The 27,015-nt window shown below is 33.8% G+C and overlaps 1 pseudogene; it reads right to left on the bottom strand.

The window, feature by feature from the left end:
• On the bottom strand, nucleotides 1-26,877 carry LOC142350532 (uncharacterized; annotated as a pseudogene).
• Between the last annotated feature and the right edge of the window lie 138 nt (nucleotides 26,878-27,015).

Genomic DNA, 27,015 nt, shown 5'->3' with positions numbered 1-27,015 from the left:
TTAATTGGCTTGGTTTCTTTCAGTCCAATCTATAGCCAGATATCTCGACAGACCAGGCCAGTTGACCCCAGTGTGAAAATGATCCTTGTGTCCTTTTGGGAAAAGGACTTTCTGTTTATCCCTTCCAAATAGAGCCCCAAAATTGCCATAAGTGCCATAGGATAAGAATAAACACGTCACTCATCGCCATAAGAGCCAAATCAACACCTGCAATATTACTCCAACACCTGCAATTACTCCATACAGGCCTGATATATATCTATATATATATATATATATATATATATATATACATATATATATATATATATATATATATATATATATATATATATTTATATATATATATATATATATATACATGTATGTATATATATATATATATATATATATATATATATATATATACATATACATATACGTATATATATATATATATATATATATATATATATATGTATATATATGTATATAAACATATATATATATATATATATATATATATATATATGTATATATTTATATATACATATGTATATATATATATATATATATATATATATATATAATATTTAATTGAAAATCTTTAAACGGCTAGTGTTGCCTCCCTGGTTCAAGACATTGTCCAACTTTCATTCAAACATTTTTCTTCTCATAATTTTCAGACAATTCGGCTGCTACACCCGCACTGAAATTTCTGAAAAGTGTGTGGTGGGTTTTCTGTCAAGTTGAGCGATATCCACTCTTCTTGTACGCAGATGACCACCACACTGTAATTAACAAATAAATTCAAAATAACGTATACAGCAGAAAAAAATAAGTAAAAATTATAATGGGGAAAAACCAATCGCTACATTCTTTTCAACAAACAACGATGTCTTCAACACATAGTCTACTTCTTCAAATCAAGGTCTCCAAGAAAAAACTCATGAGCTGCAGATTCTAATAAAATCGTTGAATTCGAAGTCAGCTTTTCTTTGCTTGACTGAAACATGGTTATCGGAAAATCATACGAATCACCTGTTCAAAGTTGACGGATATAATGAACCGTTAACATGCGACCGTCAACAGAAAGTGGGTGGTGCTTGTATTATCTCAAAGAAGGAAGTAGTGATGGAACTGCACAAAAAACACAAAATAACTATATACAAATTTTAACAGCCGACAACTGTGAAGCCGTTGCTATCTAATTAACGGCTGTTTACATAAAAAGTAATGATCCTGTAAACGATTCCTTGATTGTGCTTGAAAACCATCTTAGTGAGATCTACTTACAACCAGATGACATAAGTATTCTATGTGGTGACGTTAACGTTGATCACAGCAAGAATCGAGCAGGAAAACTAGTCTTCAAAGTAGTCTCAGCTGTTTTGGTTTGCAATATTTGAATTCAAATAAACCAACGAGAGAAACTGAGCTTAGTTGTTCAGTTATTGATTTCGTCTACTCTAATAAAAAAATTTCAAATAGAGATTTTAGAGACATCAATTACTTACCATTATTCTCTAACGGTACCGAGAGTTGCAATCGTAACACATGAAGATAGGAAAACTACCCGTTACCGAAACTGGAAATTGCTGAAAAACCGCGAATCGAAAGAAAAACTGATTTTTCTAACGCTTACTGAGCTGTAAAAGTCCAAAAAAAAATCCGAAACGAAGGATATACACTCATGCTTTGAAGACTTCAACTTGAAAATCCAGGAAAATTTAAATAAATTTAGTCGAGACAAAATTAAAACACCAGGAAAAAATAAAGAATGGGTTGACAACTAAATCAAAAATTTGACTAACAAAAAACATCCTTTTTATATGAAAAATACAAAATTGAGAGTTTTCTGGAAAAATGGGAACGTTATTGCGCTGTAAAAAACGGCAAAGAAAAATTGTCGACAAAAAGACACAATTACTTTTTCAAACACTAATTGCCGCCAAAAGCAAGTCAAATACTAAATCTTTTTTCGAAACTTTTATTTTCTAATCGGGAAAGAATCTGGACCAAAGCAAAATTTGACTGTCGCGCAGTATCATGAGTAATAATTAGTTTTTTACCTCTGTCGCAGAGAAAATGAACAAAAAAAGTAATGGCAATTGGAGTCAAAAAATTGTAATGTCTCTAATAACAAAATACACAAGTGACTGTTTTGAGATAAATGTTTTTGTTATACAGTCATTACTTTTCGGGATTTCAGACACAGTGACATTTCTCTTTAAAAAGGCACTGAAAGCACAAACATTCCCAGAATGCTTGAAGAGGACAGTTGCTGTCCCAATTTTTAAGTCTGGAAATGTTTCTGAAGCTAATAATAACTGACTCATTTCATTATAACCTGCTATATCGAAAGTCTTCGAAAAGATTATCTACATAAGAATTCGAAAAGATTATTTTCAAACATACAAATCAACTGCACAACAATCAATTTGGGTTTCGATCAAAACTAGGCATCATAGATGCCTTGATATCAGTTTTAGACTCAATCAGATACAAACAGAACAAACCAGCAACTTCAACACATGTAATCAATCTTTCTGTAGTTAAAAAAGGCGTTGATACAGTAGATCACTCAATTCTCGTAGAAAAATAGAGGAGAATGGGATTCCGTGGACCTATCAATACCTTGCTAAAAAGCTATCTAACAAACAGAGAACAAAAGATACGTTGCTGAGAAACTGAATCCTCATTTTTACCTTTAGGAATAGGTGAAACTCAAGGCTCAATTTTGAGACAATTACTGTCTGTCTTATATGTAAACTGTCTTCCGGAGGCTACAGTGCATCTAACAATAACACTTTACGTCAATAAGACAGCTTTGATACAACTCATTCAATCAGATATTAGTCAGCTTGTCTTAGGCATGAAACAAACAATTGATTGGTTGGACAGAAATAAGATAACTTTGAACTTCGATAAAACTTTTTTATTCAGTTTTCAAAAAAGGTTGGAAAGGAAAGCAATCAAATATCAATTGAGAAAAATCACATTGAAAACAAAAAATTCGTGAGGTGTCATGGAATCATGATGGACAAGAAACTAAACTATGAAGGTTAAATTCAGTTTTTGATTCATAAAATGAATGTTTTTTGTGCTACATTCAATAAGCTGAGAACTTTCTTTCACAAAAATCAACTAATTTTTGCTCACAAAACTTATGTGCAATCGATCATACAGTATGGTGTTTTAATCTATGGTACAGCTGCAAAGAGTGACATCACGAAACTTAATAACAAAAAAAACATCTAGTGAGATTTATATATGGAAAACGTAAACTTGAGTCAATTGAAAACTTCAGAATGGCAGCAAAAAATTATAATTTAGAAGAGTTACACTTATATGAGCTATTGAATTTAGTTGTTAAAAAAAGGAGTTAAATGAGCGCATTACAAAAAATGCTTTTTTGAGAATGAACGATTCAAACAAAATTAAAACACAGAGAATATGCGCAAAAAACTTAAAATTTTTGTATGAAGGACCAATTAACAGTAGGACCATTTCAACAAGAACCAGAAAACTGCTGGTAAAAATACAAAAATTTCAATCTGGTTTCATTGAAGAAATAGCAAAACTGTCAATATTGGGTTGTAAAGATTTTGCTCATCGGTTCCATAATAACTGTATGTTAGGCGGTGCTGATTTTCTTGAATGTTTATACTGATTTTTTTCCTCTTCATGTTTTTCCGAACCAAATGATTGAAATAAATCAAGACGCCTAATTTTCTGCTTCATGAGGCACAACATTATGAGGCAGCACTGCTTTTTGGTGTTCTCTCGGTTGAGTATGTGGGTATACAAAAAGGGTAAAAATGCATACATTTTTTGTTTGCCTGTTCTGGAAGGCAATTTATTAATTTATTACTATTATTATTAGTCGGCTTTTTTCACACTTGGTGTAATGGCGAATTATTAATAATAATAAATTGTTCCTAGTACCAATACCGTAAAAAAGTCTTAAAATTACATACAGTGTACAGATACAATTGATTACTATTTGGGATACTACAAGGTGGCCATTAATCATATCTAGCGCCTCGTGGAAGAGTTATTCAGTTGTAGTTGGAAAATTTTTTTGGGTAAATAAAAAAAATGGTGTGCAAAGGGACGGGGGGGCAAGGGCGAGGGGTATGGAAGAGGTTCTCATTTTGATTAGATCGTTCAACCGTCCTACTCAACTCTTTTTGATTAGATCGTTCAAGCTGTTCAACCGTCGTTTTCAAAGGAAATTTCAATAAATTTTATTGCTTACCAATTATATTGTCTGTTGCTTTTTTCAGAAGATCTCTTTGAATTGTTTCAACAATTACTGTAGTTATTTCACGAAAATCTTCCCCGTGCCTCTGAAAATATTCTTTGACATCTGACAGCCAGTAACCCAAAGTATAGAACACCGGCTTCTAAAACAGATGAAAATGTTTTTCGTGTTTTTCATCCAAATCTATTTGCTTAAACTCTGTCGAAATAATCTAATCTCATCGAACCTTCTTGAAGTTTAATTGATAATTTAAAAGTAATGACTAGTGGTACAAACGTTTTTTTAATATGTTTTTAGTTGTAAATTAGTGAAATTCTATAATATTTTTTGATTTACCTGTCAGTTATAGCTAAACCCAAACAGCCAAATTTTTGCCATGTTTTAAAATCTTCAATCTCGTCCCCAATGTTTTTTGCCAAATTACAATATACGCCAAGTTACAAAATATGTGTCGATATATAACAAGTTACTTCGTAAAAAATAGCAGGGTAGATGGGGGGTCGGAGAATAATAGAACCCAGAAATGTATGGCAGTTTTTAGATTCCAAAGTTCTTGATGATCATTCCAGTGAAACAGACTTAAGGCCGTGCAATAAAAGACTTAATTGAGGAACACATAGCGATAAAAAGGAAATTTTTGGTTTAATACGAACAATCGACAGACCGTTTTGGAATAGTTATGGAAAATTTTTTTGCGCTAACTCTTAGTTGCTTTGTGCCATTACAATAACACAAAAACTGGCTTCTAGTCCAGAGCAAGGTGCCTCATTTCAAATTTTCCAATTATATACAGTAATTTGACGTGGAGGAAGATCAATTGGTAGAACGATTGCAGTTACTTTGTTTAATAGACAGTTCCCCTTTAACGTTTTTTAATTGTTTTTTTTTCGGGTTGAACATAGAGTTTCAGGTAAAATTTGTCTCAACTTTGATCTCCCGAATTGTCCAAAAAAATTAAGCACGCGCGTAAGTTTCAGAAGGTGCTATGAAATGATTTCAAAGAACAAGCATGTAGCCAACAAAAAGTTTTTTCCTTTTTTGGGAACTCTTTTTTTTGTTTCGGAAAGATTCTGAATTATCTATGCCAAAAATTGTATTGACAAATTGAGCAAATTTAATAATATTTTATTAGCAGAACTTGTCACGACCACGAATCTGTTTTTAAATCAGACTCATTGAATTATATAATAAGACAAATGTGGAAATTTTTTCCACCCAAATTTTTCTGCATTATTTTTGAGCCTAATTGAAGCAGGAATTAAAGTTACTGTTGGCCATTTTTTTAAACTTTTTTGTGATAGAAGCTAATCATTTTGATTCACGAACCTGAATTTTTCTAATTTGTAAAGGTTTTTTATACCTGATGTCAAGTTGCTACCATCTTAAGATTTTCAGAATGTCTAAAAATTTGCCTAAGAAACCCATTCCATTTGGCGGAAACTTCATCAAATTCAATAGAGGAAGCAGATTGCGTAGAACAATATGTTCACATTTAAACCCATATAAAACCACAAATTGCAGCTTTTTTAGGAAGGGAAAACCCGAATTTTGGCACCTGTGAAATCAATAACTGATGCTTTTAGTTTCAAAAATTTTAATAAAGTGACTGTTTTGAGATAAGTGTTTTTGTAATACAGTTTTTACTTCTCGGGATTTCAGACACACTAACATTTTTCTTAAAAAAAAGGCACTGAAAGCACAAACATTTCTAGACTGCTTGAAGAGGGCGGTTGCTGTCCCATTTTTTAAGTCTGGAATTGTTTCTGAAGCTAATAATTACAGACTCATTTCATTATTACCTGCTATATCAAAAGTCTTCGAAAAGATTATCTACAAAAGAATTCGAAAAGATTATTTTCAAACATACAAATCAACTGCACAACAATCAATTTGGTTTTCGATCAAAACTAGGCATCATAGATGCCTTGATATCAGTTTTAGACTCAATCAGATACAAATAGAACAAACCAGCAACTTCAACACTTGCAACCTTTCTGTAGTTAAAAAAAAGCGTTTGATGCAGTAGATCATTCAATTCTCGTAGAAAAAAAAGGAGATTCGGATAACGTGGACCTATCAATACCTTACTAAAAAGCTATATAACAAACAGAGAACAAAAGATATGTTGCTGAGATACTGATTCCCCATTTTTACCTTTAAGAATAGATGTACCTCAAGGCTCAATTTTGGGACAATTACTGTCTATCTTTTTTGTAAACTATCTTCCGGAGGCTACAGTGAATCTAACAATAACACTTTACGTCAATAACACAGCTTTGATACAACTCAGTCAATCAGATATTAGTCAGCTTGTCTTAGGCATGAAACAAACAATTGATTGGTTGGACAGAAATAAGATAACTTTGAACTTCGATAAAACTTTTTTATTCAGTTTTCAAAAAAGGTTGGAAACGAAAGCAATCAAATATCAATTGAGAAAAATCACATTGAAAACAAAAAATTCGTGAGGTGTCATGGAATCATGATGGACGAGAAACTAAATTATAAAGGTCAAATTCAGTATTTGATTTATAAAATGATTGTTTTTTGTGCTACTTTCAATAAGCTGAGAACTGTCTTTCACAAAAATCAACTAATTTTTGCTTAAAAAACTTATGTGCAATCGATCTTACAGTATGGAGTTTTAATCTATGGTACAGCTGCAAAGAGTGACATCACGAAACTTAATAACAAAAAAAACATCTAGTTAGATTTATATATGGAAAACGTAAACTTGAGTCAATTGAAAACTTCAGAATGGCAGCAAAAATTTATAATACAGAAGAGTTACACTTATAAGAGCTATTGAAATTTGTTGTTAAAAAACAAGGGAGTTAATTTAATGCATTACAAAAAATGCTTTTTTGAGAATGAACGATTCAAACAAAATTAAATCACCGAGAATATGCGCAAAAAACTTAAAATTGTTGTATGAAGGCCCAATTAACAGCAAGATCATTTCAACAAGAGCCAGAAAACTGTTGGTAAAAATACAAAAATTTCAACCTGGTTTCATTGAAGAAATAGCAAAACTGTCGATTTTAGGTTGTAAAGAGTTTGCTCATTGGTTCCGTAATAACTTTACGTTAGGCAGTGCTGATTTTCTAGAAGTTTTATACTGATTTTTTTCCTCTTAGTGTTTTTCCGAACCAAATGATTGAAATAAATCAAGACGCTTAATTTTCTGCTTCATGAGGCACCACATTACGAGGCAGCACTGCTTTTTGTTGTTCTCTCGGTTGAGTATGTGGGTATACAAAAAGTGTAAAAATGCATACGTTTTTTGTTTGCCTGTTCCGGAAAACAATTTATTAATTTATTATTATTATTATTAGTCGGCTTGTTCACACTTGGTGTAATGGCGAATTAATAATAATAATAATAAATTGTTCGTAGTACCAATACGGTAAAATAAGTCTTAAAATTACATACAGTGTACAGATACAATTGATTACTATGTGGGATACTACAAGGTTGCCATTAATCATATCTAGCGCCTCGCGGAAGAGTTATTCAGTTGTAGTCGGAAAATTTTTTTGGTTAAATATAAAAAGTGTTGTGCAAAGGGACGGGGAGGGCAAGGGGAAGGGGCATGGAAGAGGTTCTCATTTTGATTAGATCGTTCAAGCTGTTCAACCGTCGTACACAAAGGGAATTTCAATAATTTTTTGCTTACCAATCATATTGTCTGTTGCTTTTTTCAGAAGATCTCTCTGAATTGGTTCAACAATTACTGTTGTTATTTCACGGAAATCTTCCCCGTGCTTCTGAAAATATTCTTTGACATCTGACAGCTTGTAACCCAAAGTATAGAACACCGGCTTCTAAAAAAGATGAAAAGGTTTTTCGTGTTTTTCATCCAAATCTATTTGCATATACTCTATCGAAATAATCCAATCTCATCGAACCTTCTTGAAGTTTAACTGATAAACTAAAAGTAATGACTAGTGGTACAAATATTTATTTATTGTGTTTTTAGCTGTAATTTAGTCGAACTCTATAATATTTTTTGATTTTTCTGTCAGTTATAGCTAATCCCAAACAGCCATATTTTTGCCATGTTTTAAAAGCTTCAATCCAAATCCACCAAAAAAATGTGTGAAAAATTTTGAGCTGTTTTGTTTCGTCCCCAGTGTTTATTTTTTGCCAATTTACAATATACACCAAGTTACAAAATATGTGTAGATATATAACACGTTACTACGTAAAAAATAGCAGGGTAGATGGGGGGGTCGGAGAATAATAGAACCCAGAAATGTATGCAAGTTTTTAGATTCCAGAGTTCTTGATGATCGTTCCAGTGAAACAGACTTAAGGCCGTGCAGTAAAAGACTTAATTGAGGAACACAAAGCGATAAAAAGGAAAAATTTGGTTTAATACGAACAATCGACAGACCTTTTTTGAATAGTTATGGAAAAATTCTTTGCGCTACCTCTTAGTTGCTTTGTGCCAATAACACAAAAACTGGCTGCTAGTCCAGAGTAAGGTGCCGCATTTCAATTATTCCAATTATAAACAGTAATTTGACGTTGAAGAAGATCAGTTGGTAGAACGATTGCAGTTACTTTGTTTAATAGACAGTTTTCCCTTTAACGTTTTTTAATTTTTTATAACTTTTTGGGTTGAACATAAAGTTTCAGGTGAAATTTGTCGCAAGTTTGATCTGCAGAGTTGTCCAAAAAAATAAGCACGCGCGTAAGTTTCAGAAGGTGCTATGAAATGATTTCAAAGAACAAGCCTGTTGCCAACAAAATTTTTTTCTTTTTTTTGAGAACTTTTTTTGTTTCGGAAAGATTCTGAATTTTCTATGGCAAAAATTGTATTAACAAATTGAGCAAAGGTTAATGATATTTTATTAGCAGAATTTGCAACGACCACGAATCTGTTTTTAAATCAGACTCATTGAATTATATAATAAGACAAATGTGGAAATTTTTTCCACCCAAGTTTTTCTGCATTATTTTTGAGCCTAATTGAAGCAGGAATTAAAGTTACTGTTGGCCATTTTTTTAAAAAAATTTTGTGCTAGAAACTAATCATTTTTATTCACGAAACTCAATTTTGCTAATTTATAAAGGTTTTTTATACCTGATGTCAAGTTGCTACCATCTTAAGATTTTCAGAATATCTAATAATTTGCCTAGAAAACCCATTGCATTTAGCGGAAACTTCTCCAAATTCAATAGAGGAAGCAGATTGCGTAGAACAATATGTTCACATGAAAACCCATACAAAACCACAAATTGCAGCTTTTTTAGGAAGGGAAAACCCGACTTTTGGCGCCTGTGAAATCAATAACTGATGCTTTTAGTTTCAAAGATTTTAGTAAATCTTTGAGACTCAACAAATATTTCTTAGGATAATTAAGAGTTAGTTGGCTCAAACTGCCAGCGTTATAGAAAAAAAAAGATTTCTGCTCACTATGAAAGTGAACGTGCAATTCATAACCTATAGGCCCTATCGCAGATATGAGAATATACTGTAAGTTCTTCTCGGCGCAATGGGACGAAAAAAATTCAGGGCGAAACTAACATCATCCATATGCTGCAGACAATAGTTTTGGTTTTTTTTACAGCAAACAGGAATCTCAGATATTAAATTAAAACTTTTCAAATTTAAAGGAAAAACTCAACAAGATCAATAACATAACACTGACATCTTAGACAAGTCTCCGCGCTGTCAGGTCTCCCCTTTTTTCTCCGCAGATCTCCGCAATTTAAGACAACCACAAAAAGCATCCCCACCGCACTCTACTGGTATATTGTAACCGTGCATTTGTTCATTTTTCAAATTTTTTTCTAATTAAATCTTTCACCCCCCCCCCAATTTAAATTTAGACTTATAGCACAATTAGGTCTTAGGTATATATATCCTTGCCTTTGCGTAGTTATATATATATATATATATATATATATATATATATATATATATATATATATATATATATATATTCATGTTAGCCTGGCATACATAAAGAGATCTCGAAGTGTCTAATCTGTGATAGACCGGCCTAATTCGATAACTGGTGCGACCAGGGATCCTAACAAATAATCATGCTCAGAAAACGCATTTTCATTAATTAAATGCAGTTTCATGTAGGTCAATCAACAACAAACAAATCTTTTTTGAAATACAATCCAACGCGGACTAAGAGAAAACTAAACTTAACATTGACATTTCTGTCCGTCCGTTTTTGTACTAAGCTCTCCTTACACCACTCTGTTCTTATCTAAGATTCAATTAGCTTTAATGGAAAAAATCAAAACGCCTTGCAGATTTGAGAAGAGTTTTATTTTTATTTTTTTTTAAACCAGGAATTGATCTACATCTTTCAAAAAACTTTCTAAAAAACAGGAGAAATTCTCACCAATTCACCAAAATTGACCCCAATTCTTTTCCAACTGATTTAGATCTCCAAGCATGTGACACTTAGTCAACAGAAACTAAAAAAGTCAGAATTAAAAATCAAACATAATTGATTTTGGCTTTATAACATGTTTAAATCGTCAAAATTTACTTAAAATTGCCCATAGTAATAAACTGGCAGACTTTTAACTATATTTATAACGCACCCTCAATTTGCACAATTCATTTGTTTTCCTTCTTTACTAAAATAATGCAATTTTGGAAGCTGAACAACCGATTTATCTTAGATAGAATACGATTTTTGCCATCGATGACAAATTTGACTCTCACCCTACAACTGTACCCTTATTAACCCTTATTAACATGTTAACCACCCTAAAAATAATACTTAAAGAACACTTTTATCATCTTATCGTCCAAACTCCTTCAATTAGATGAAAGATTTTGTTTACTTTTTTGTTAGAGAATTCATATTGTGTTTACATATTTATAAATGCAGTTCTACAAACAGTCCATTGAACCTTACAATTGATGTAAACACAGAATCGGCAAATAAAATTGACAAACCAGAACAGATATGAAAACTTCATTCCAAAACAACTTACAGTAATTTCAAACAACGTTTTTATTATCAACAAAAACAGTTTAGTTATACAACAATTAAATTTTCATTTGAATGCATACGCACTTGAACGGATGCACAATTACAACATCTTTATGGAATTGGAATTCTTGTATAGGCCTATCTTCACAACTCACCGGTTTTATCATTCTTTTAATTCAGATTCCTTGCAATGCTGTTTCACATCCGTGGACGCCTGGTTCAAGACACTTCTCTTTGAGAACTTCTCGTTAAGTGTCCTCCAGGTTACATAAAGCACTTAATAATAATCCGTTAAATTGAGTGGGCGTTAAGGGATCACGAAAGTCTCTATGTGAATGAAGCGTTGGGAATTTTTTCCCGGCATTGAGGAGTTGGAAGAGAGTTTCCTTATCAACTGGGATGCCCTTATAATTCTTTTTTAGAAAATATAGAAAAAATTAAAATCCCAAAAATGTAAACGACTGTTTACTCATCGGCACATATGCAAATTCAAGCCATTCAAATAGTTGATTCTTATATTTTCCAGTAACGGAAATGCCAACAATTTTTGTTTTTATGCTTTCAATAAGCATCCCATAATTTCGGAAATACCTAACTCAGGAAAATCAGAAAATCAATTAGGTTTGAGAAATTGCAAAGTTAATAGCTACCATGTTTTTTTTACTATTACTCCTTCCTTGAACAAAAAATTACCCTTCTTTACGATAGCAAACTAAAAGTCATCATAAACCAGAAAAAACTCCAGCAGAAGATTACAGAAGAACTAAAACCTTGCTTGAAAACATTTTTTTAATATGAAGTCTGAAGTCTGCTAAAACAAATGCCTTTTATCTATCGCATACTCACAACATTTTGTTATTCTTTTCCTATTGATTCGAACGAAACTCTTCAGAAAAAAAGTTTTCGGTGCCTCTATATTTTGTTGAAAAAGTTTTTTTTTATCAACATGCTCATTTCTTTAACAAACATACTTGTTCAAATAGTACACGTCAGTCCATATTTCACAATTAAAACACCAAATGGTTGTCAAGTCAGCAAAATTGCATTAAAGTTTATTTTTGTGACACTTTTTTTATTGAATATGACCAACCAAATTCGGATTTTCTTTTCAATTAAGTAACAACAAAAATTCATTACAAAGAACTTGACCAGTAAACGGATTTCTATATGAATGGCACCGTTTTCAATGGAGAAGCTGTTCTCATCCTTGTTCAATACCCCGAATGCGAGTTATCCAAAAGTTGAAAAACCAATTTTCTATCTGCCTTTTCGAGCATTCAGATCAAACTAAAAATATCTCGCAGGCCCAGCTCCTATTTTCAGTGCATTCCTTGTTAAATTAAATTTTCTACATGCCTGGAAAACCCCATTTGCCCCATTTGCGTTACTCCCGTATATACTGTTAGCAATTATTTTTTTCTAACGTGATTCCTGTCGGGAATTAAAAACACTCAACTCAAACAGAAACTCAAACATTTTGAAACCGTGCACCAGGCAAAATTCATCTGTTTCAATTGTTTTCCTAAGAAAACCAGAAAAGTGCAGTCACTAAAAAACCCCGTTTAACCGACAAATTTCTGATAACTAGTCGTTTAATTCATTTTATTAAAAATTCCATGATTTTTGAGCATATTTTTTCAAATTATTTGGTGTTGTATACACAATATTGATGTTTTTAATTTGTGCTTAATTTTTTTTCTATAATATTTTTCTTGGTTGTGACGCTAACTTTTATTTTTTAATTTTGACAATACTTTTTTCTCTTGACAAAGCAATTCAAGCCGACATCACATAACAACAAAAAATGGTTAAATAATAACATTTCCCCAGTTAATAGAAGGACTAGTGAACAACATAAATGAAAAACAAAACAGAGGAACAACAAACTCACTTAAATTAGAATGCACTCGCTGCAAACAAAAAACTATTGTTTACAGTAAATTGCACGAAAAACTAACTACTAGATGTGATACCGCACGTTATATGCTTACCTTTTTTGTCAATATGTTAATAACTGTGGCTTGCCGTTTCCACACTCCTTTAATCACGTTGCTACAGCTCTTTGTTCGTTTCCACTTCCTTCACTTACGCATTTTTCCGAAAACATACGCCTTCTTAAAAGGACACGCCCTATAAACTCTATCAATACATTCTTCAAAATTGTCTGTCAGTCAACTGTCTTGTCTCCTCAGCTGCACTGATTGCGGCAGCATTGTCATTGTGACAAGTTCCCCAAGACGCAGCCCTCAGGGCAGTGGAGAAAGACTAATTTTTGTCAGGTTATTCCGCATGGCTGATGTAAATGTGTTTTTTTTTACTATCTTCCTCCTTTAATTTCAATGTTTATTTTTTATACAAAAATTTGAAAGCGCGCCTTAGTTCTTCGTCAACAAAAGACTTCCGTTGTTTTGAGATAATTAAGAAAATTATTTGCCCCAATTGTTCAAGATGTTGTCAAGCTTTTGAAAGGTTACACACCGCTAAATGCACCGATAACCCACATTATTTTTGCATACCATGCAAAAAAGATTCAAAATGCCCTATATGCTTCAAAGTTTGTCTTCCATTCATTTACCATAACATCATGTTTTATTTGATACCATTGTCAGACGATTAAAACACAATTAGCTCCCAGCTGACTTCATCACTTCAGACTCCCATACTATACAGTAAAATTAGCAAAAGACATTTCAAATTCAACCAGAAGTTCCATTAACACAGAAATTTTAAACGAGTTTTAACTAAACCATTGAAATTAGCAGCAAAATGTCAGAAAAACAGTTAACAGTAGAATTTTTTCTTCTTTCTGATTAGCTATATAAATGCAAATTGAAATGCCATTATGTATGATAATCTTGACACAGGCGAAAAACAAGAGAGATATTTTTAGATACTCAACGAACACGGAAACAACATCAGCATAGAAAAATCTGTAGTTCCATTAAACCCGCTCCCTCTTACCCTCTACCAGCTTCATCAACACAGCAACCAGACACCTCGCAACATAAAAATTAGCCGACAGAAACAGAACAGTTTTATATTTTATCCTTCAAACCATTCACCCACCCTCAATGCTCCCCGGGAACAATTAGTAAGAAAACAGAAAAAGATCACTTTAGCAATATTATTCTCACCGCGCAAAAAAATAATCCAAAAGCTGCGAACATAGATGACCTGTTAGAATACAAAGACAGAACAAAGTGGATTAATGTCTAACTGTTCAGAAAAGAAGGGAGTCACAAATAAGTCCTGATGAAAACTATTGCTGACAAATCTGAATTTTTCCTGAAAAACTGACTACAAGAAAATCTCCGGGTCCGAATATTGAAGGCTAGAAACTCCACCACAGGAGAGGACTGACTCCTACATAAAGCAAAGCAAACTACCACCGTTTCTCTATATGAAAAAACTGAATGTCTGGAGAATCAAAAATTGAGACCCTAAATCAAACACCTACCACACTTGTAATAACCATTGAGACACTTAAATTGACGTATTCTGCTCAGTTTTTACAGCGGTCTTTTCGCCCAAAAAATACCTTGACTAAAACACAAAAGAGTCGCTAATAACCGAAAACAATTGCTCAGACAGGAAACATTTATCAGGGAAACAGAGTTGCAGGATTTACAAATGGAACTTTTAAAAGGAAACAACAACAAACAATGATTTGCGACTGATGTTTGCAACTAACAGTTGCGGTGCGGTAATTTCCTCAAAATGAATAAAGAAGACGCAAATTGCTTCAGGGGAAAGAAGAATGGATTCCCCTAAAAGCCCCTACGAAATCCGAAGTTGCAGCAATTTTTTAAGAGTTGAAAAGCAGACTTTGGGCACCTGTGAAATCAGTAAGTGATGCTTTAGTTTCAAACGCTATTATTTTTTGAGAGTCAAAGAATATTCCATAGGATAAATAAAAGATATATTTCAACTTTCCCAGCCATTAGAAATATTAGAAATCAGCTCTTTCTGAACAAGATGATGACTAAATTATAACTATGTACAAATGTTTGAGTAATTCTAAAATGTGAGCAACGTGACACTGACTCCTTACATATGCTCTCAGCGTATTGTAAAACAACTATTTTTTGCTTCAAAAGCCGCTTAGGTCTATTCAACTGATCAATTATAAGTTTGTATTTATTCATGTTTTCTTCTGTGGATTTAACTTTCTTTTCCTCACAACTTTAAATTTCGACTTGTACAGGTCCCAACGCAAAGGGATCTTAGGCATATACTTTTGCGTCTATTTCGTTATATCGGCTTTCATCTCCATTTCATCACTTAAACTGGAATTCATAGAGAGATCCCGAAGTGTGTGATTTGTAATAGACCGGCCTAAATTGATAAAAACTAACAGACGAATTGGAGCGATTCACGAGGTTGAAAAGACAAATAAAAACGTAGCAGGTTTTTAAGGTGTCACAAAAGTCTCGAATAAAGTTTCTTACTGAGGATAAAGCAGAGGTGCCTGAACATGATGAAAAATTTTGAAATCCGAAAAAAATATGGAGCAGAGATTCTAGTTTCTTAGAAAATTTTGTAAGATTATAAAGAGTCAGTTCTTGTTTTATGTCTGATGGTTCTCACAGAGTGTCAAATTGTCACGCACTCTGTTTTTGTCACAAACTTCTAAAGTCTTCTAAAGTTTTCATACTTCCGCTCAAAAGGTAATGGAATAGAAACATGTTTTTTTTTAAAAGTTGAGCCTTTTGAAAATATACTGTTATTTTTCCTGTTCTTTTACATTAAAGTGAGAAGCATTTGTTCTGACTTGAACGCTACATTTTGATTTAATTGCCATTCCTGTTTGTTAGATCTAAATAAATGGTAAACAATGAGTAAATAGAAAATTTGCTGTCGGAAGTTTTTAAGAAATGACTACCTCTTCTCTGTTCAACTCTTTTCGTTTTATTTCAGGCTACTAACGGAAAGATGTGCACCCAACTATCACATATTGAAGTTATCATACTTCCTATTTGACTAAATAATAAGTTCAGCATCATAATTAGCGGCTGTTTTTGCAAAAGCATCTTCCTAACTACCGTATTTTCTATATGACTCCTATACAAAGTAGATCACAATATATGACTATCGCATCTTTTTTTTTAAATCAGTTTTTAACTTTATATATTAATTAAATCAGATAGTTCAAAATCAAATTAACTACCTTATAGGTTTTCGTGACATTTCTGAAAGCATTCTGAAGATAGTCAGTTTGTCCAAACAAGTCAGGCCCTGCGTTCATAGCCTGAAGGTGTTGGGGGTACTCCCCCATCCGCATGTGAACAAATACTCGCGTGCAACCAGTCTTAGATGTACAATTGTACATGTTGCTGAGGTGCTCGAACACCATCTGTGCATCATTCCATATTGAGACCTTGATTTTGATTCGTTTGCGGAACTCGGCATAGTGGGCTAAAAAAATTCAATTTCTGGGTAAGCAACTACCGGGGTCGAATGTCCTCCCTAAAATCCTCCCATATTGTTGTAAGAGCGGGGGGGGGGGGGGTAATTTGTCAAGGGGGGGGAGGGGAGGGGGTAATTTGATGTAAGAATTTGGGGGTATTTTGTTCAGAGGGGTAAAATGATGTAAGAGTTGGGCTGCAATGGGAGGATTTTTGAGGAATTAACCCCCCCCCCCCGACTAAAATTGCCATGTAAGAGTGGGTTGCAATGGGCTGCAATAGGAGGATTTTTGAGGAATTACCCCCTGACTAATATTGCCATGTAAGAGTGGGCTGCAATGGGCGGCAATGGGAGGATTTCTGAGGAATTACCCCCCTCCCTGAGGTTGTTTAGAGCGGGTAAGATGAAATAAGAGCTGAACTGCCAAGGGAGTAAAATGGTGCAAGAGTGAGGGGGTATTTGTTCAGAGGGGGTAAAATGAACTGGGCTGCCAAGGGGGGTAAAATGGTGTAAGATTGAGGGGGTAGTTCGTTCAGTGGGGAAAAAGTGATGTAAGAGTTGGGCTGTCAAGGGGGGTAACGTTGTGTAAGAGGTGGGTTTGATTTGCTCAGAGGGGGTACAATGAGCTAAGAGCTGGGCTGCCAAGGGGAGTAAAATGGTGCAAGAGTTTGGAGGTACTTTGTTTTGAGGGGGTAAAATGATGTAAGAATGAGGGGGTAATTTGTTGAGAGGGGTCTATTCTAACAAATTTTATTCATACATATAAACCGTCAAGAATTGGACAAGCATTGGTTGTCTGGAGGTAGAGGCGAAGCAGCTGAGGGTACAGAGGTTGTGGGTTCAAGACTGACAGTCTTCAAGTATGGGGGCGAAAACAATGTAAGGTTGAGGGGTAAAATGATGGAGGGGTAAAATGAGTTGTGCTGCCAAGGGGCGTAAAACGGTGTAAGAGTGAGGGGGTAAAAGACAAATTAACCCCGCACTCTTACATCTTTTTGGTCTGTCAAGTGGGGTAAAATGATGTAAGAGTTCGCGGGTAATTTCTCCATTAACCTCTCAATCTTACACCATTTGACCTCCGTTGGAAGCCTAATTGCAGCCCAAAAAGACGTAAAGAGTTTTGAGCTGCATTTTCCTAAAAATCCTCCCGTTGCAGCCCCACTCTTACATCATTTTGGGCGGAAAAATTCGACCCGGGTATTGATCAAAAACTTTGATTCGTTGCTTTCCTCGGCAAAATTAAGCCCAATATACAGAGACTTAGGTGGGCAGCATTTGAGGGCGCTGATCATTCGCGGGTTGTTATTCAACTTCGAAGTTGAGGGGGAACCTAGAGGTTGACCGGGCCTGGCATTTTGGATCTTTTCCGTTTCTGCCCCCCCCCCCCCAGCTTAGTGGGTGCATATTATTTGCACCCCCCCACGCAAGGGCCACTTTTTTACATAATGATTTGCTATGTATTGGCACGTGCTCTGTAAAGGGGGCGCATAAGGTACTGGGAGCACAAACGTAAAAGATCCGGGCATTTTTGTGGCTAGCAGAGCCAGTTTCAGGAATTAGTTTGGAATTAGTTACGTCGAGCAAAATACTATAAAAAATGTAAAATTGGGTCGAGATATTTGCCCGGGTTCGTGATAGCTTAGTCAAAGTTATCTGTCAAAAGCATTTAATAATTGAACGGTATGGTTATATTGTTTAAAGGGATCACTTCTGTTTGCCCCCCCCCCCCAACACCACCACCACCAGCTGAGTGGGCTTATATCTTTTACGTCCCCCAGGCGCACGTGCTATTTTTTTCTACATAGTAACGTGCTATATAACAACTTATAATTTCTAACTGGGGGAGGGGTGGCGGCAAAACAGAATAGATCCGTTTAAACAAAAAAAGGGTATTTGAAAGTAAACCTCTCACACCTTTGTATCTAATAAGACAACAGATTTACAAAACGTTTGCCTTCAGTTTTCTGCTCAAACTTTAAATAAAAGAAATTCCCGTTGTTCATAATTATTTTATTTTCCTGAAAGTACATACCATTTCACGTTTTTGGTTGTGCTGAAGTTCAGGTATTCATGTCAATTAATCTAAAGTCAAATTGTCTCGCATTCAAAATGTAAGTTGAGGCTTAAACTGTTAAACTTGGTAACTCAAAAAGGTTAGCTCAGCAAATTAAATCATTAACATAAAAAATTTAATGATGTTGCACCCACTGGCTGTAATCCAGGGCAGATACTGCGGGTAATCTGGCAGGTATAATTGTTTACCCTCCACGTCGCTTGGAACTTCACCGATGGCCTTGAGTCCTTTATCCCAGAGTTTGTCTTTTGACACATTGATTGTTTTTCCTTCGGTCATATTGGGAAGACCACAATCTAAATGGAAATATCCTCTCATTAAAAATATTGGTAGAAAATATGAAAGAAAAGTAACCAAAAACGTGGCAAGACCAAGGTCTAGACGTTGACGTAGAAAAAAGACTTTACAGTTCTGTTATGCAAGGTGCAGAACCCTAGTTAAAGTGGAGATAATTACTTTTCATAAACAATTGAGGGAGAGCATGGTCTTTTCATGGGTCGAACCAGAAAGATTTTTCATCCGAGCCCAGCGCGGTATTTTCATGATTTATTTTTGTAAACAAACTTTGAGCACGTCGTGAATCGGTTCTGGCGTCATACTAAAATGATGTTATAATGAACAAAATAGGGTCACTATAAATAATTTAGTTGCACAAGGTTGGTTTTGGTGGCTGCCTCTTGGCAAAAAGTGCCTTTACAAATATAAAAATAAAACGCTGAATAGCGTTTATATAAAATCTAGACCTAAAAAATTGTGCAAAGCAACCTCAATTACTATTACATGTGATCAGTACTGGAATCAAGTCAATGTCTATCAGGTTGAAAGGCTAAGAGTGCTGCTTGCATTTTTCATTTTGTAATTCCTCAAAAAATTTTACGCCACAAACGATAGTCGTGAGAAAGTTATCATCTTTTACATTACATGATGAAAATTTAGCGACTAGATTTTTTGTCAGATGCCCTTTTTCATGCCCGTACTTAAAACATAGCATAAACGTCATCATGTGCGGCATAAACGTCATATGCCCACTAGAGAGCCGCAGAATAAATCAGAATAAACAGTCTTGTCACTAGTCGTCTGTCAGCGTAATATTTGATGCGACTTGTTTTCTATGTTCAATTGACGTTGTTCGCAAGTCGAGGTGTGCGCTTGAAATTGTCCCTGTCCAGACCGTTTGGAGCGCATGCCTGTATATTGTGCGCTCGAAAATAAAATGCAATTTTGAGCGCACGAGCGCACTTTAGTCTGATCAGAGACGGATTCGAATGCCCTTCTAGAGCACAGGAACTGTCGAGCGCGCTGGAGTCTGATCAGGAGCAGTTTCCGTCTGGGACAGTCTGGAACAGGGCAATTTCGAGCTCATATATCGATCTGGGTAGTGACACTATAATATAGTCAAATGCTCCAAAGAGAGACAACATACGGAAATCAAATTGGCAACAAGAACTATGATTTCGGCGCATGATTTTGAAATTTAGAATTCTCCTATCTTTTTCTGTGATTTGATCATGTCACCTGATTTTTTTTTCGTAATTTTACACAAAATATAATAAATTAAGCTCGAATTGAGCTGTCATTATAAAAAGTTCTTTTACTTTTGAATTTTGCAGCGCGTACACAAAATCTTTTTCGATAAAAAAGACATTTTTGTGAGGAAAAATCAAATATAATTATTTGGCTGTGGCAGTTGAAGGCAATGAAATTTGTAACTTTTTAAATTGTTGTTGTCAACAACTACTCATCATATTTGTTCCGACCCCACTTGTGGGGGGAGGAACTATACACTCAATGGTTTTTTTTGTTCAGTCAATTTTGGCCGATCGATATACTCGTCGTAGAGAAATGTAAGTGGTGTCATTAAAAAACTGGTCCAGCGTAGAATTCAAAAGTAAAAAAAAAAAGATTTTTCTGATTTTCGTTTTTTTTCGAGGAGTTATCGAGGATTGAAGTTTGTGAACACGCGATATTTGTTCACCTTTAGTGTAATTTTTCTCCAAAATAAAATACTTTGTATAAAAATAGCATTTCAAAATTAAACTTCACGCCAAAAAATGTTCCAATTTTTGTTCCTAATAGACTAAAGGCGATAAAAGAGACTAGTTCTGGTCTCATTGGGAAGTTCACTATCAAAAATGTTCGAATTCTATTTTTTATAAAACTTTTTTTTTACATTTTTTAAGTCACCTAGAGAGAAGTCACTTTTTATATCAAGGTTCTATTAATTAAAAACCTACTTTACAGTCCTATTAAGTCCAATGAACAAAAGATATTGTTTTCAAGGAATTGCTCAAGTTTTTTTTTGGCTTCGATTCTGAGTTTTCGTAATTTTAAATGAAATTTTGAATTTCTTTTTGAGGTTTTACTAATTTTTTGGAGTCCTATGGCATGGATTTATTAACTAATACTGCAATATATTCCATAATGAGCAATAATTGAACATATCTAGTGCCTTGAGGGGACAGCTAATGGCTGTTAAGACTTAAAAAATAATTTTTCGATTTTTTGAACATTGAAGAATCGAACTTATTATCCTGAACTGTAGGTCAGTCCAGTGGTGACAGCACACCAGGCTCCTACTTTCTACTGCAACCAAATTTAATCTGGCTAGCTGTTTTACCCTCTAATTATTGGTTATATGACTTCAATGACACAAGATTCTAAATTTTTTTGTACTATTGGTTAATTTTAAACTCTTATCACATTATCCAAATATTATACACATTTTCGAAACTTTATTTTAATCTCATTGGCTTCGATAGAGCGTTCAGTGGATCACAGATAAAGTTTTCAGAGTAAAACTTACGGTTTAATTGGCTTCAACACTTTCTTCTCGCACTTTTTTATTTTACCGATTTTTGGTTTTTGCCTGTTTTTGTAAATCTTTTCAGTTATAAGACTTATTGTGATGTCATGTTAATTATCTATGCATTACAAACATCTTTTTCCGCCCATCGGGTTATATCTGAGCGTAGATATTGATCTCCGTTGAACGATTTTGAGTTTAATGGCTGTTAAGAGTTAAAATTATTTTTTTTGACTTTTTTTGAATATTAACCATTCCTAAACTGTTTTCGGTGAACTGTTGGTCAATGTCAGTACTAGCAGAATCTGTTTTTGTTCTACTGTAGCGAAAATTAATCTCATTAGCGGTTTTATCTTCTAACTTTTAGTTTTAAAACATCAATGCCACGAGATTTCACATATTTTTGTTTAATTTTCGGGTACTTTATTTCATTTTTGGATCCTTTTGAAATCTTATCACATAATCCTACTGCTAATGATCACCATTGTCTTAGGGATAAAGCTCAACGGATCATAGATAAAGTTTTCAGAGAAGAGCTTATGATTTGAATTGCTTCGACATTTTCTTATGGCTCTTTTCTTCTGAATTTTTGGTTTTGCCTGTCTCTGTTGTCGTTTTCATAGTCAATAACTTGTTGTAAGGTCTATTTGATGAAATATTAAGGGCAAACAAACTTACAGTCCCATCGTGGCATAATATAGCGTATTCACTGGCTTGCGTTGAATGCTAATGAAATTTATTGCGTTGATAATACGTGTTTTCTCGAAAATTTCGTTCTAATGTATTTATGTTTGTTGATTTTTTGAAATTACCTTGATAATTCAGAAAAATCCCATTGCTCTTAAAAATTAATTGAAAGTAGAAGAGTTGTTAGTGAAAAGTTTATTTTTTTAATGCCTTCGACACTTTTCTCGCTCAATTTTTTCTTGAATTTGCTGTTTTTGTTCTGTAGGTGGCCGTAAACTGCTGACAGTTCTCATAGGCATCTAATTTATCATTTATGTAATGATGTTATCCAAAGCAGTCAGTTTATAGCGAATAGCTTTAAAGATTATGATGAATATATTGAAGTTTTTTCAAAATTGTCAGTTTTTGTTCTTTTCGTCAAATTGTAACTTATTTTCATCAATAAGAGGTCCCATCCAATTTCTTGTATTTCAAGAGATAACATATCTATTGATATTTTTTGTCACTGATGTTTTCTTTGTTGGACAATATGTGTTTCTGAACGTTTTTTGAGTGGCCAATTTTTGTGTTTCTTTTTCCCTTCTTTCAGAACAATCGCGTAATAACAGATCCCTATGGTTTTCAAATGTGGCGCAAGTAAACTTATTTAATCTCTTAGTTTAAATCCTTCAGCGGAATCAGTAGATTCGAACAATTGAACTAAAAATACATAATATTCAGATGATAGCTAATTACTTAATGGTAGCAATAGTTTGTGTTTTCGTAAATCGTTCTTAATTTTTTGAGTTTCTCTTTAGTTCGCTTCTATGGCTTAGCCTAACCAAACACAGGTCCTTTTGGTTTTGTAATGAGTTTTTAGTAGTTTATTAGGGATTATTTAGTTAAAAGCGAATGATATTTATGATTTTTGAAATTTCTTGGTGTGAAAAATGGTGATTAATTTTTAAGTTTCGCCTCACTGTTCGTTCTTTTTTGTCGCCTTGTTACCGAGTCGCATTAAGAAAACTTTTCATCTGCTGTATTGTTAGTAAAAAGTAAACTTGTGTAGTTAGGGTGTTACCTTACTGCTCTTTGACGTTGTTACTAGGTGCTTTTAAACTTAGATATTCAGTTTTTGCCGTGAAATTTTTGTTTGTGCTAATTTTGTTTTTTTTTGTCTCTTAGTCTTTTTAATGTCAGATCACGTTGGCGCTGTAATGAGGCATGGCATTGTGTAATTCAATTAGTAGATAAGTTGGGTAACGATTGCTTTAAACGCAAACATCTGTTTTTGTTATCTCTTCATTTGGTTGACAATTTAGTCAAAAATGTAGATGAGCTCTGGTCGGAACATCATGTGCGAAAGCACATTAACGAGCCGACTTGTTTTAGTAAGATTTCATTGTTGTCGTCTCATATGTTAGCACAGTACGCAATTGCTTACAGGTTATGACTGACACAGTTTTATGAGAAAACTATATGATCGTATACAATAAAAATGTTCGAGCGACTTGAAAGGACTACTGCACTATTACACCAACTGAAATTAAGACAAAGAACTGTTTTAGCTATTCTCACACTCATAATAATTTCTAAAAACTGCATCTGGACGCCGTCATGTAGTTTTTGTACTGAATTATGCCAAATATATTTTGTGCAGAATTATATTTGAATTGGATGTGCTTTCAAAATTATAATAATTACTTGGTGGAATCTGGAAACAGAAAGAGGTTCCATCATTCTTGCAAACTTCGTCCATATCAATCGCCAGGTCCAACATACTCCATTGTAGATTGTTCAGAGCTGTTTCAAATGTCAAAAAATCATAATCTTTTTCTCTATAGTACACTAAACGTTAATCGAAAGCGATTGGAGTAAATAAGATAGATGTGGGACACCATAACTTTGTTTGTTGAGACAGTTGGAAAAAATCAAGGAAAATTCAAGTAATTATGTGGTTGCTATGGAATTATACAAACAGTTTTTTGAGAAATTTTTTTCTATGAGTCATAACGGTGCCGCATAATTAGTCGAAGAAAAAAACTTTGAACTAGAATTGTTTTCTTAGCAATGAAATGGAAGTTTTAGAACCTTCCATCGTGTTCTACTTGAAAATATTTGGTTGAATAAGCTACAATTAAATCCCCAAAGGTTATAAAACTAAATGATTTAACACGACGCAGAAATGAACCCTTGAATTGCGCCCTAAACTGTAAAAAAAAGTAAAAAATCTATCACTTTTAAGTTGGTTAAAGCGCAAATAGATTTCATCTTAAAAGAAAATCCCCCAGCAAACTAAATTGAGGGGAAATGCAGGTTTTGCAGTTAAGTTGGCTGTATCATCGACCCTCTCACATTGTCTCAACGTATTGAAAATGCAGTCAATGTTACAAATACTTCAATGACTATTCTGCAATGATAATCCCCAAGCCAGAGATTAAAGTCAATTTGATAAGATTATAAATTATTTTGATTAAACTTTGTTAAGTAATGAAAAAAGAAAACAAAAAGTTTATCATCTATTATATGCAAAATAACCTTTGTGATGAGCGCATTCATTTCATCCGCACAAATTTCAGATAGCTTCAAATTTTGAAAAGTATGTATATGGTGTGATAGCCGGGAGGTAAGGTGTGTGATTCGCACGCCACTGATTGAGATTTCAATCCTCTACCTCTACTGTCTGTGTGAGGATGAGCTCTTACTTAAATATAGCTTCAGGTCCATCATACCCTGATCAATGTTGGCTGTAATGATAGTACCACGCGAAAGTTTCAGACGCAAAAAAGTGGCCAAAGTCACCAAAAAAGGACAATGCGGCTCAAGAAATATTACAGTCTGAAATGTGGGGAATAATGAGCAAAAGGGCATCTGAGAACAGGCCGCTGTGGCCTAATGCTGTTCCGCTGGGATTATACAGAAACCAAAATTATTATTATTATTAAAACATATTGAAAAGTTTGAGCTCTCTCAAAAGCTAAGCATCTGTTGCGTACTCTGAAGAAGAAGAAGTTTTTCGTTTCCTTAGCCTCCGGTTATTATACATTTCTCTATAATCAGACTTTAGTTGTTATTTGATTCTGATCACTTTTTGGTCACCTTTACCTTTTTAGAGGTCTGCTCACAAAGGCACTTCTGAACCTGGAAAACTAAGACAAAACATTTTCATTTTTACAAATTATTTTCATGTTTCCAGCTCAACATGAAGCTTTTCTCAGGATATTTACGAAGAATTTTTAGCTTATAACTTGTTGTTGCGTAAATAAATTGAGCAAGCGGAGTGGAAATCGTTTATAATTAAGTTAAAAAGGAAATTATTAAAATCTACAGAATAACAAAAAAAATTTTACAAAAGAATTTCTAATTTTACCGGAGAGATCTCATTTTTAGATTGATATGCTGATTTGGATTTGTGAGATTAAAATGGCCTAAATATTGGCTCAAGGAATATAATCTTGACAACATAATTTATATTGGGGGTATAAAGGCTAACCAAATATGGTTAGCCTTTATTTACCCTCTATTAAAAGTTCTAGGGATTAAATCTTTTTCTAAGGAATGCTAGCCATGTAAGCGCGTAAAGTTGAGAACGTGGAAACTTTGACATCCCATAACTGAAAGCTATCAATAAATGTCTAACTTAGAGCTCATGAACAAGATACTGGTCTTCCCAAATAATCTTTTTTTTTCGTTTGTTTCAACGACGTTTTTACCTCGGATCAACTGTGCTTGACATCATATTGGTAAATTAGACTTTGCAATGAATTTAAACTATTTGAGGTTTGATTTTGAAGTCGATTTCTAACAAAGATTGGAGCAGTTTTAGAAAAACTGGTTAGAAAAACTACTTGCAACAAGTATGGTTGTTAAAGAAGACCGCAACAATATGATCTTGTGAGAAAAACTCTTTCCCGATACATTCCTTAACAACAAATATTCAGGATCAAAAGTTACAGGTCTTGGTTTAAAATGGCAGAAAGTATGAACTCATTAAAACGGCAGAATTAAAATGGAAGAAATTTTATGTACTCATTCAAAATTATAAAATTAAAAAAAACCCACGCGCTTATAAAGTGTAACATTTATTAAAAATATAATGGACGTTTTATTAAATGAGCACACTCAAAGGACTTAATAACTTTTATTTGAATTTCTTTATCATTCAGCTGAATATCGGCTTAATTCGTGCATTTCTTTGGAAATTTAAGCGTTTAACTTGCAGGTTTGTTGTCAAAAGGTGTTTACCTTTCAAGAATCTGTCTAGAATCTGGCACAATTATGTTTAATCTTGCAAGAGCCGTGCAAAAATCTTGCAGTATCTTGTAAAATAACCGTTCGTACTGGACTAGGGCTACCAATTCTCTAGCAGTAGGAAGAAACTGATTTTAACTTTGCACCCATTTCAGATAGGAAACCAACATTCTTCTAGAATAAATTTATTTAGTCAGAAAAAAATGATCTACCATTTTGGATATTTTTAATATTTTTTCCTTTCGTCACAACATTTTTTACAAAGATTTTATATAGTGAAATAGTAAAAAAAGACTATCATTCCTAATTTGATCCCAAATTGCAAGTTGATTGCCAGTCCCAGAGATAGAAGACCCAACTGATTCCCAATTTGTCCATCACAATTTGAGTTTGCAAAGCCATAAATTGACAATATCTTCTGAGCTTCGAAGCACGTTTGTTGGTTCCTGATTAGGACGGGTTACCAAAATTCATTTCTGTCACGAAGTGGCTTTAATGCATTCTTTACTGTGATTGAAAAGTCATAAGCATGGTGAGGAAAAAAATGGATCACAAAGAAAACAGCCACACGCACCTAATAACTATATGTTAATTAATT

Source organism: Convolutriloba macropyga, chromosome 12 (assembly GCF_964194025.1).
Source record: "Convolutriloba macropyga chromosome 12, txConMacr16.3, whole genome shotgun sequence".
Classification (NCBI taxonomy): domain Eukaryota; kingdom Metazoa; phylum Xenacoelomorpha; order Acoela; family Convolutidae; genus Convolutriloba; species Convolutriloba macropyga.
This window is presented reverse-complemented; position numbering and strand designations above follow the sequence as displayed.